At 44.4% G+C, this 12,471-nt stretch overlaps 1 protein-coding gene across 2 annotated transcripts in view; it reads left to right on the plus strand.

Moving 5' to 3' along the window:
* SFMBT1 (Scm like with four mbt domains 1) overlaps positions 1-12,471 on the plus strand; it is a 148,571-nt gene that overhangs the window by 786 nt on the left and 135,314 nt on the right. Inside the window, exon 1 of one of the 2 annotated variants that reach the window (XM_025376089.1) lies at positions 215-588. The exons of the other annotated variant lie outside the window; for it this stretch is intronic. The gene's annotated coding sequence lies outside the window, so the exon portion shown is untranslated. Of the gene's footprint in view, positions 1-214; positions 589-12,471 lie in introns of those variants that run through there. 2 annotated transcript variants of the gene reach the window in all.

Below are 12,471 nucleotides of genomic sequence, written 5' to 3' on the forward strand. Positions count from 1 at the left end.
GCCGCGGCGGAGAGCGGCGGCAGCCGTCAGACCCTGGCAGGCAGCGCGGCGCGCGTCAGCCCGCAGGAGGCGTGAAAGGAAAGTGGCCGGGCGGCGGCAGTGGCGGGCGCCCAAGTTCCCCGGCGCGCCGGGCCAGCCGCGCGCCCCTCCCCGCGCGCGCCCCGCGCTCCGCCCGCCGAGCCCCCGCGGACCCGCCCCCCGGGCTCGCTCCGGGCGGGGCGCGAACCCGCAGTTGGGGCCGGGCGCGCGGCCGGTCGGAACTTCGGAGGGCCCGGGCGGTCGCCGCGCGGTGGCGGAGCGTCTAGCGGCCGCCGCAACCGGTGGCTCCGGGCTGCCGTTGTGAAGTGAGCGGGCCTCTCCCGTGCCGCGGCCCGCCGGGCACCGCCGCCGGACCCTGCGCCGACCCGGCAGCGCCCCGACCTGCCGCTCGGGAGGTCCGCGACCGTTTCGATTTCTGTTCCTAAAGTCCGATTTTGGACGCTGAAAAGGAGGCTGTGGAGGGGCGAGTGGCGTCCTGGGAAGCAAGGCCTGCTCTGTGCTTAGCAGAAACGCCTTGTGCGAACAGAAATAAATTCCCGCGGAAAGGATGTACGTTATGTTAAGTTTTTCACAAGATGTCAGCTGTTCCCGTAGGGTCTAAAACTAAGCCGGCAGGCACAGGTCACCCCCAGAGCTTATGCTCGAGGAGTGGTGGACGCTCGGGTCAGGTGAGGGTGTTCCCAGCGGGTGGCCCGAAGCAGCACTGGTTAATGGTCCCAATTGGTGTTTTTGAGTCCTGTTAGCACTGATCTGTGTTTGAGAACCAAGTAACCATCAAAGAGATTTGAAAGGAAGTGAGATGCATTTTGTTAATCCCCGCATGTGTCTTCTCTTGAACCACATTTTCTAAGATGTCATACTTAATTTTATTGCATCTGGATAAAGTGCCTGAACATATAATCATTAATTTGTCAACTGGCTTGAAAGGATGAAGGAAGATGAATGTGCCTTTATGTGTACACTTTGAGGCCTGTTGACTAGCGTTTTGAGGCATTCGTTGAATTAGGCCATAGGTAGATTCGAAGTTAAGATTTGTTTGCGATGTCAGGAAAGTAACGGCCTGGTAGAAACGGCCAGAGATCAGGAAACAGTTCTGTTATTACCGTTGTAATTGACTAACTGCCTTATCTCGGGCACTTTTCTTACCCGTTGTAGCTTTGATTTTCCTTATTTGCAACATTAAGATAAACAGATCATTTTTGAGGGTGCTTTCAGTTCGAAAATTCGGTGGCTTTTTAAACTGAAAGATTCTTAGAAATCACAGTGTATATTTTGATAGGTTCTACATAAAAGTGCTCGCAATGTGTGTCTTTATTAAAATTCATTTGGAAAAAATATCTTGGTAGCTAGATCCAGAATGGTTTTATATGATTGTTTGAATAGATTTTTAACAATGTATTTCAATGTGCTTAAAAATTATATGTATTTTTTATTGAGGTATATATAACCTACAGAAAGATCTTAAGGGTATAATTCAATGACTTTTTATGCATGTATACACCCTGATAACCACACTCAGATCAAGATATGGAACATTTTCAGGCCCTGTATCTTTTCCATTCAGTAAACACATTCCCCCTCCCCACGGCAACCACGACTCTGACTTCTGTCACCACAGATGAGATTTGCCTCAAAACAAGACCCTTTTGAGGGTTAAAGGGGCAATACTAACAAACTGAGGATAGCTTGTATGTAAACTTGGAGTTATGGCCGTGTAAGCCATGACCCTTTGCTTTTATAATGATTGTTAGGGTTTTCGTAACCCAGAATAACTTAAAATTCTGTCCTAAGGGACTTCTTAGAAGATCACTTTTCAGTGGGGGCAATACTTTGCAGGTTACGATTTGTAGTTCTTGGGAGTCCTTATGTTCACAGACAATGGTATTAATCTATTACTTCCCATTTTTGGAATATAGGTTCTATATATTTGTAGACAATAGATTGGAATAATGAATCATGAATTTTCCCAACAAGTTAGAGTTTAAGGTGTCAGTAGATGAATCAGTGTCTTAATGCCTAGAATTTGCTGAGAAAATTGAATGAAAATTGGTTTTTTAAAGTTAAGTGAATTAAGAATGTGTAAGCTTTAACAAGGTTTTCAATGACAGCAGTTAACTTGACTTACATATACAGGATAGTCAGCTGGTTTATCAAATCATTTAAAGTCCAACAATTAAAGCAAAAACAAAAGGTTAACTAAAAATTGTGTCAGGTGTGATTTAAAGAAACCAGCGTGACTAAGATGCCTGTGTAAATTAACCCTCTGACTAGGAAGGTGGACTTATTTTTTTTTTTGAGACGGAGTCTGGCTCTGTCGCCCAGGCTGGAGTGCAGTGGCGCTATCTCGGCTCACTGCAAGCTCTGCCTCCTGGGTTCCCGCCATTCTCCTGCCTCAGCCTCCCGAGTAGCTGGGACTACAGGCGCCCGCCACCGCGCCCGGCTAATTTTTTGTATTTTTAGTAGAGACGGGGTTTCACCGTGGTCTCGATCTCCTGACTTTGTGATCCGCCCGCCTCGGCCTCCCAAAGTGCTGGGATTACAGGCGTGAGCCACCGCGCCCGGCCGGAAGGTGGACTTTTAAATATTCTCCACTGAAGCAAATGCTGCAACAATTTGCATTTCCTTCACCAGTGTCTTCTTGTGCCTTTTCTTGTTTCTACGGTAAAGGAGATGGGTTAGATGTTGTAAGTGAATTCTTATTTTGTTAGTTCCTAACAACGGCTTGTGTTTTTACTGCAAAGATATCCGTGTGATAAAAGTTGGGAATGTTCTAAGGCCTGTGGTGTAGGGATCCATGGGGAATAGTCCACAAAGTTAAAAGGTTTTCTTTTGTGAAATGATTTCACTGAACAATTCTGTCTTTTTGTGTTAAGTTAGGCAGCCAACTGACTGACCAGCCACTAAGCTGTATTTGGTCACTCCACCCAAGATTCCCTCATTAGCCAAGAGAGTAATTGATGACTTAGCTATTACTGATCCATTGTTTCTTTTTGTGTCTCTTTTTAAATTTCTTGGCTTTTATGTGATCAGATTGTTTAATTTAAAATCTATTAAATTTTTAAGAGAAGCAACTAAAGAGATATACAATGAGAAACAAAATACACAATGAAAGGGAATTTCCTTTTTTTGCTATGTTTTGTTGTAAACTCAGATTTTTCCTTTTAAAAATGATTGCTGGCTAGGCACAGTGTCTCACGCCTATAATCCCAGCACTTTGAGAGGCTAGGCAAGAGGATTGCTTGAGACCAGGAGTTGGAGACCAGCCTGGATGAAAGAAAAGGGAGACCCTGTGTCTACAAAAAATAAAAAAAATTAGTCAGGCATGGTGGCGGGCGCCTATAATCCCAGCTCCTCAGGAGGCTGAGGTGGGAGGATCCCTTGAGCCCAGGAGTTTGAGGTTGCAGTGAGCTATGATTGCACTGCTGCACTCCAGCCTGGGTAACAGAGTGAGACTGTCTCAAAAAACAAACAAACCAACACAATATGATTTACCTATCCATAACCTTACTGTTTCTGTAGTGTACTTTTGCTTTCACAGTGATAACTAGACTGGGTTTAGCTGTGGAATGGTGGTGTAGCAGCAAGTCTGTAGAAAAGATGAACTATGCAAAACTTCATTGACTTTTTAGTTTGACTTCATGTTATGTTCACATTAAGTTAATACAGTCCAAAAACCAGAAGGCTATTATTTAGACAGACATTTTACATCTTTAATATTTTTAATGTTACATTTTTTTCTTGTAATTTTCCAAAATTTTGCTTTCTCGATTATTTGGCTGATAACCAATATTTCGGAATAATTACATGAAAATGAAAGAACTTGTAATGAGTAAATGATACAACTTCCTTATGGCAGAGTATTTTTCTTTTAGTATATAGCATTTATTACCTAACTGGGGTATTTTGTATTTGAAAATAATATTTCTGTATATACATAGTTATTAAATGGGATAAAAGTGTCTGGGGATTTTGGTTACCTGGGAGATTTTGAACCATTAGAGTTTGGGGAGTGGAATTTTGATAGGAGTCTCCCATTCTTCAGGGGATACTAACCTCATTGGAACATAATTTTTTTTTTTTTTTTTTTTGAGACGGAGTCTCGCTCTGTCACCCAGGCTGGAGTGCAGTGGCGCAATCTTAGCTCACTGCAGGCTCCACCTCCCAGGTTCATGCCATTCTCTTGCCTCAGCCTCCCGAGTAGCTGGGACTACAGGCGTCTGCCACCATGCCTAGCTAATTTTTTGTATTTTTTAGTAGAGACAGGGTTTCACCGTGTTAGCCAGGTTGGTCTCAATCTCCTGACCTCGTGATCCACCTGCCTCGGCCTCCCAAAGTGGTGGGAATACAGGTGTGAACCCTGCGCCCGGCCTTTTTTTTTTTTTTGAGACGGACTTTCACTCTTGTTGACCAGGCTGGAGTGTAATGGCACGTTCTCGGCTCATCGCAACCTCTGCCTCCCGGTTTCAAGCAATTATCCTGCCTCAGCCTCCCAAGTAGCTGGGATTATGGGCATGCGCCACCTTGCCCGGCTAATTTTGCTATTTTTAGTAAAGATGGGGTTTCACCATGTTGGTCAGGCTAGTCTTGAACTCCTGATCTCAGGTGATCTACCCTTCTTGGCCTCCCAAAGTGCTGGGATTACAGGCGTGAGCCACCGCGCCTGGCAGAAAATGATTTAAAATAGAATGTGGTCAGGTTGTTGCAGATTCATGTTTAAACTTTTCAAAAGGGGGAGGAAGGATAAGAACGACGACACGTTATTAACAGAAAAATTACATGACTTCACTGCATAAGTTTTTTTTTTTTTTTTTTTTTTGAGATGGAGTCTCGCTCTGTTGCCCAAGAGTGCAGTGGCGCGATCTCGGCTCACTGCAAGCTCCACCTCACGGGTTCACGCCATTCTCCTGCCTCAGCCTCCTGAGTAGCTGGGACTACAGGCGCCCGCCACCTCGCCCGGCTAGTTTTTTGTATTTTTAGTAGAGACGGGGTTTCACTGTGTGAGCCGGGATGGGATGGTCTCGATGTCCTGACCTCGTGATCCGCCCACCTCGGCCTCCCAAAGTGCTGGGATTACAGGCGTGAGCCACCGCGCCCGGCCGCATAAGTTTTAATGATTTGATTGTAAACCTTTTCCTCTAACTCAGAGACACCTGAAAACGTGTATGTAATTATTATTTCTTTTATTCAAGACGATGTTTTTACCTTATTTAGCTCTCTTTAGACTTATCACTCAAGGAATTTATTTAAAAGCAAAAAATAGGCTGGGCACAGTGACTTACACCTGTAATCCCAGCACTTTGGGAGACCAAGGCAGGCAGATCTCCTGAGTCCGGTAGTTTGATACCAGCCTGGACAATGAAGGGAAGCCCTGTCTCTACAAAAAAGAAAAAAAAAAAAAATTAGGTGTCTTGGTGCGTGCCTGTAGTCTCAGCTACTCAGGAGGCTGAGGCAGGTAGATCCCTTGAGCCAGGGAGACGGAGGTTGCAGTGGGCTGTGATCACACCCCTTCAGCCTGGTGACATAGCGAGACCCTGTCTCAAAAAAATAAATAAAAACAAAAAAGTAGTCTGTAAGTTGTGTATTAAATGATGAGTTAAGTCCCTCTTGAACTCTGTGGTTTGAACAGTTGAATAACTTCAGTGAGCCAAGCATGTCACTATGGAGAGAGAGGCTATACAGTGATATTTCTAACATGATGCACAGTGCTGTGTGCATTGGGTCTTTTTTTTTGTTTGTTTTTTAACTGGCATACTGGTCTGGTGCATTGGTTCTTTTTTGATGTTTTTGCTTGGTCTAGAGAAAGGTTAATTATTAAACTGATGTGGGGCAGATAGGGTTGTTAAGTGTCAGTATCTGTTTATCTGGGAAAGTTGGGTTCTGTCTGAGATGGTATTTGGAGAGGATCTTAGATGAGAGATGGAAGGTGGTTTGTTGGCAGTTGAAAGTGTGGGGCAGTCACACATTTGGAATGACAACATGAGCTGGGATGAGAAATTTAGCAATTACTAAAATGCCTAGGAGTTTTTCTTGCTGATACTCAATTTAAAGTGTTAACCAACAAATACTCAGATTTGAATTCCAAATTATTATTTTTTGTACCCTGAAGAGTTTTTTAAAAAGCATTTGAGGTGGCTACTATGGAATATTTGCTCAGTGGTAAGGCTGCCGTGGGTTACTGCTGGTTCTTAATTTCTTTTCACATTAATTTGCTCCCCAGACTAGAGTGCTTTCCTGTCTCTCAGTTTTTTCTAGTGTTCTTTCTTAAGGTTCAGTTCCTTTAAAATTTTCTGTGTTAAAAATAGCATATGGTAATTTTGAATTGTAATTTTAGGATACCTTTTGGGCTCATTTTGACTTGTGACATAAAATAACCCTCTTGGGGTGGTTAGATGGTGATCACACCAATGCACTTAGCATATTGCCTGTCTCGAACATAGTGATATATAATGAGGATGTAAATTTTTATTATTAAAAATTGTTTATATGTGTGCATCCTGTACATGTATCCTGGAACTTAAAATGAAATCAAATTAAATAAAATTTATACAAAAATTAGCCAGAGGTGGTGGTGGACGCCTGTAGTCCCAGCTACTTGGGAAGCTGAGGCAGGAGAATTGCTTGAACCCTAGAGGTGGGGTTGCCGTGAGCTGAGATCACGCCACTGCACTCCAGCCTGGGTAACAGAGAGAGACTCTGTCTCAAAAAAAAATAAAATAAAATAAATAAAGACAAAAAGAAATAGCAAACATGGTTGTGGTAAGATACATACGTATAGCATGAACTTTACCATTTTGACCACTTTTAAATGTGCAGTTCAGTGGCATTAAGTACATTCACATTGTTGTGTAACCATTACCACCATCCATCTCTAGAACTTTTTTATCTTCCCAGACTGGAACTCTGTACCCATGAAATAGTGCTTCCCCACCTTCCCTCCTCCCACCCTAGACAGCCACTGTTCTACTTTCTGTCTTTCTGATTTTGACTATTCTAGGTACCTCATCTGAATGTAATCATAGAGTATTTATCCTTTTGTGATTGCCTTAGTTCACTTAACATAATGTCTTTAAGGTTCATCCATGTTGTAGCATGTGTCAGAATTTTTTTGGAGGAAGTAAATTATTTGAAAAACTTGCATAGCAGGTAAAGTGGAGGTCAGGTCACAGAATACTGTTTGCTAGGATTTGTTTACGTCCCTTGGAAGAACTCCGTATGTGCCCAGCAGAGCCGAGAGAACCAGGTACCTTTTCCTTAGATACAGTTTGGGCACACTTGCTTATTAGAACAAAAGAGACAGAGCAGATTGTGACAGCAGGGTGGAAGACAGGGAAAGTATAAAAGCGAAGGTTGCTGGAGTCTGGGGTCTCACTGAGTAAGGACTAAGGCCTTGTGGGTCTCAGGATGCCATCTTACTGTGTGATCACTGACATTCGTGATGTTGGTCTGAGTCAAAGCATGTCATCCAGAACAGTTAACCATAAAAGTTTGTGTGTTCAGAGTTATAAATAAGCCTTCACCTATCTGAAAGGCATATTCAGTGACTCAGTCCCCAGCTGTTCTGGTTAGTTGAGGTTTTGCTATAGTTCACTCTTGTTTCTGTATTGATAGAAAACTAGTAGGTGTTTAAAGAGGCTTAATGACTTAACATAATAATGATACTGCCTAATTAATGCTTTGTATTTTAGATTTATTATATCACTTTAATTCTGTATTTGTGAAATATAGATGTCCAATCCTGGTTGGAGTGAAAGCAGGTTTGACAGTTAAGGATTATAGAGAGTTGAGCAGTTATGTACTTTCAAAATGGTTAAAGAGTTATATTTTCCTTTTATTATTTTCTTTCATTATTATTTTTAATGGCTGTATTAATGTAGTAAATGTGGGATGAGTTTCCTATACTGTTTGTTACTGGGGGAAGGCCATCTCTTAATTTACTCTCCTCTCTTTGTGGCAAGGATGTTTTTGACTTTCTGGAAACCATTGAAGAATTGACAATGAATGTCATGAAGCCTGATTTTTATTGTGCCTTATTTTACTATTCGATTCTTGAGAATGGTTAGTTGTTTCCTAGCATTAGTAAGGCTTTTCTGAAAGTATCAGTTTCTTTGGCATTGTGTTGTCTAATAAGGCATGGAGCCATAGTAGTAAAAGTCAATGGTTAGGGGAGGAGATACAGGGGAGGAGACAGTTGTCTAAGCTGGAGTGCCTGGGCTCAAGCATTTCTCTTGCCTCAGCCTCCTGAGTAGCTAGGACTAGGTACATGTCACAGCACCTGGCTAATTTTTTAAAACATTTTTTTTTTTTTGTTTTGAGGCCGGTCTCGCTCTGTCGCCCAGGCTGGAGTGCAGTGGCCCGATCTCAGCTCGCTACAACCTCCACATCCTGGGTTCAAGTGATTCTCCTGCCTCAGCCTCCTGAGTAGCTGGGACTACAGGCATCTGCCACCACTCCCGGCTAATTTTTGTATTTTTAGTAGAGACGGGGTTTCACCATATTGGCCAGGCTGGTCTTGAACTCCTGACCTTGTGATCTGCCCAACTCGGCCTCCCAAAGTGCTGGGATTACAGGCTTGAGCCACCGTGCCCGGCCTGAAACTTTTTTTTTTTTTTTTTGAGATGAAGTTTTGCTCTTGTTGCCCAGGCTGGAGTGTGCTAGTGCGATCTCAGCCACCTCCACCTCCTGGGTTCAAGTGATTCTCCTGCCTCAGCCTCCCGAGTAGCTGAGATTACAGGTGCCTGCCACCCCGCCTAGCTACTTTTTTATATTTTTAGTAGAGACAGGGTTTCATCATGTTGGCCACGCTGGTCTTGAACCCTTGACCTCAGGCGATCTGCCTGCCTTGGCCTCCTAAAGTGCTGAGATTACAGGCGTGAGCCACTGTGTCGGGCCTTTAAAACATTTTTTGTAGAGATGAGGTCTCTCAGTGTTGTCCAGGCTAGTCTCAAACTCCTGGCCTCAAGTGATTCTCTAGCCTCAGCTTCCCAAAGTGCTGGGATTACAGGCATGAGGCACTATGCCCAGCCTGAGTTTCATTTTTATCATTGAGCAAAATGAGCAGGGTTGGGTGGTCTAGCTAAAGACAGAAATTTGAGAAACTTTTGGTATATTATTGTTGTTACAGGTGTTTATGATGGTATTAAAACATCTGAATCGCTTGACCTCTTAATGTAATTAATATTTATTATTTTAATTTTATTTCTCTTTTAACGTTGGCTTTCCAGTCCTCAATCAAGTTATAGTTGCACTTAAAACATACATAGTTTTCCTTATCGTTAATATGAATAACACCGTATGCAAATTGAGAAACAGGCTTAGATCTTCTCCTAGGCATTATCTGTACCCAGTTTTCCTGTAAGTATTCAGTTGGGCTCCTCAATCAACAGAGAAGAGCTTCAAATGACTTTCTTTGTTTCCAGGCTCCATTCTCAGGAATGGCTGTGACAAGGGAAGCAGAGGGCTGGGTGGGCTCTTCTGGCCTCCCCTTCTAGGGAGAGTCTTCCTTTTCTGCAGCAAGTGCTTGAGGAGGGCTGCATGATTCCTGCAGCCAGCCAGGACAGTAAGACACAACTGCCCCCACCCTAGCTCCTCTCCTAGCCGTTGACTTTTACTCCTGTTTTTGGCTTTCCATTGACTTTGTGTGACAGGAGTGCTTTCCGGAATAGTCTGCTGGTGAAATGTTGGGTTCTGGTATGGTATTCTTTCTCTACAGCCTACTTGAGAAGCTTCTCTGTTCTCCCTGTGCCTCATCTTTTATCTCATTGTGACCTTCATTTTCTCCCAGAGTTCCAGCCCCTTCAGGCCTGGACCCACTGTCTAATCTTTGAGCTGCTCCCTAGCCAATCCACTTTGTTCTTTCCCTCTTTCCCTAATGTGGCCCTACAAGCCACCTGCAGCCTTCCAGCCAGTTCCTCTCTCTGCTCCTGGTTATAGACTACCTTGGAGGAGAATTCAGGTTCTCCAGACAGCTCTGTCTTGAGGCAGACCTTTCTCTTTGCCTTTTGTAACGTTTTAAGACCTTCCCTTCTTTCTGTTCACATCTCTCTCAATGAAGTTGTCCACATTTAGAGTTTGTCTAGTTCCTGTGCTCCTCTAAGACCCCTATATCCCTGCCCATTGGGCTTCCAAGTTGGGTGCCACACTGGCACCTCAGAATCCATGGATCCAAAATATGATTTCTCCTTCTATCCCAAATGCACCAGTCCTCTAGTAGGCCTGTTTGCCCAGGTCTCTTTCTTTACATTGCTCCTCGGCGATGGTGTTTGTTTTGTCCACTGGCAGCTTTCCTGTGGAATGTGAGGTCTTATTCTTGAATTACCAACCTTGGAGTTAGAACGTACGGTTCTGACTCCTTGGTTTTCAAGTGTTTTTAAAGTTGTGGAACCCCTTGTTCTAATGAAATCTTTCTAGGAAGCCCAATAAGTAAAATAAAATGAGAGTCTTGCTAGTGGAGTGGGGGTGAAGGGCCAGCATCCCGTCCTACGGCTGGATAGCTGGACATTCTCTGCTTCCCTCTCCTCCCAGGCAGGACTGGCGGCTGGCTCTTGGGGCAGCCTTGCCCATGGATTCTGCATGAATGGAGCTCCTCAGAGTTGCTGTCGGCACTGCTTTGAGGGCATGCTGTATGTTTTAAACCATTTATCTATTCTGTACCCCACTTTTTTCCTTTGGAAATTTAAATTTTGATTGTAACTGATAAATGTAAAACTAGTGCCAGTGATGACTCTTGCCAAGGAAAAGGAAAGACACCTTGGAAAGTGAAACTAGGTATTAAAAAGAGTTAGCTTCATCAAATGCTGAGACTGTCAAAAGTGCTGAAGGGCTCCTTTTGAAATTTACTTACGTCTCTGGCTGGGCGCGGTTGCTCACGCCTGTAATCCCAGTATTTTGGCAGGCTGAGGTGAGCGGATCACTTGAGGCCAGGAATTTGAGACCAGTCTGGCCAACATGGTGAAACCCCATCAATTTTAATAAAAAAATTAGCTGGGCGTGGTGGCACGTGCCTGTAATCCCAGCTACTGGGGAGGCTGAGGCAGGAGAATCACTTGAACCTGGGAGGCGGGGGTTTCAGTGAGATGAGATAGTGCCACTGCACTCCAGCCTGGGCAACAGAGTGAGACTCCATTTAAAAAAAAAAAATTGGCCGGGCGTGGTGGCTCAAGCCTGTAATCCCAGCACTTTGGGAGGCCAAGACGGGCGGATCACAAGGTCAGGAGATCGAGACCATCCTGGCTAACCCGGTGAAACCCCGTCTCTACTAAAAAATACAAAAAACTAGCCGGGCGAGGTGGTGGGCGCCTGTAATCCCAGCTACTTGGGAGGCTGAGGCAGGAGAATGGCGTAAACCCGGGAGGCGGAGCTTGCAGTGAGCTGAGATCCGGCCACTGCACTCTAGCCTGGGCGACAGAGCGAGACTCCGTCTCAAAAAAAAAAAAAAATTTACTTAAGTCTCTGCTGACTCTTGAAAGCTGCATTTCTACCAATATGAACATTTTCAAGATAAACTTTGTTTAGTTTTACTGTTTTTGTTTTGTTCATTTATCAATACAGTAGGCTTATACAACCCATAAAACTAAAATCTTACATATTTGCAGTGAAAAATGTTCTGTTGCTTCCAAATAGTCTCCCTACCTTCCCCACTCTCCCATCCATCCAACTACACTGAAGCCAAGTAGAGCTTTCTAAACAAACTTGATTTTAGTCACATAAAATCCCACAATTGGCCGGGTAAAGTCCAAACTCCTCAGGAAGGCATGCGGAATCCTTGAAGCGCTCAGGCCCAGTCCGTTTGTCCAGCTTATCCCCCTCTCTCATGGCCTCCACAGCCTCACCAACCCACTCACCTGTAAATCATTTCCTGCCGTGTTCCATCTGCTTAGGGTGTTCTTCTGCTAAGGCAGTGCTCCCAAAATGTCAGTCTTGCATGGACCGCCGTCACACTTTTTGGTATATTTGATTAACAAAATTATTATTATTATTATTATTATTTTTTTTTTTTGAGGCGGAGTCTCGCTCTGTCGCCCAGGCTGGAGTGCAGTGGCCAGATCTCAGCTCACTGCAAGCTCCGCCTCCTGGGTTTACGCCATTCTCCTGCCTCAGCCTCCCGAGTAGCTGGGACTACAAGCGCCCGCCACCTCGCCCGGCTAGTTTTTTGTATTTTTAGTAGAGACGGGGTTTCACCGTGTTAGCCAGGATGGTCTCGATCTCCTGACCTCGTGATCCGCCCGTCTCGGCCTCCCAAAGTGCTGGGATTACAGGCTTGAGCCACCGTGCCCGGCAACAAAATTATTATCATTATTATTATTTTGAGACGGAGTCTCACTCTGTCGCCCAGACTGGAATGCAGTGGCTCGATCTTGGCTCACTGCAGCCTCTGCCTCCTGGGTTCAAGCGATTTTCCTGCCTCAGCCTCCCAAGTAGCTGGGATTACAGGCG

This window comes from Theropithecus gelada, chromosome 2, assembly GCF_003255815.1.
Source record: "Theropithecus gelada isolate Dixy chromosome 2, Tgel_1.0, whole genome shotgun sequence".
Lineage (NCBI taxonomy): Eukaryota > Metazoa > Chordata > Mammalia > Primates > Cercopithecidae > Theropithecus > Theropithecus gelada.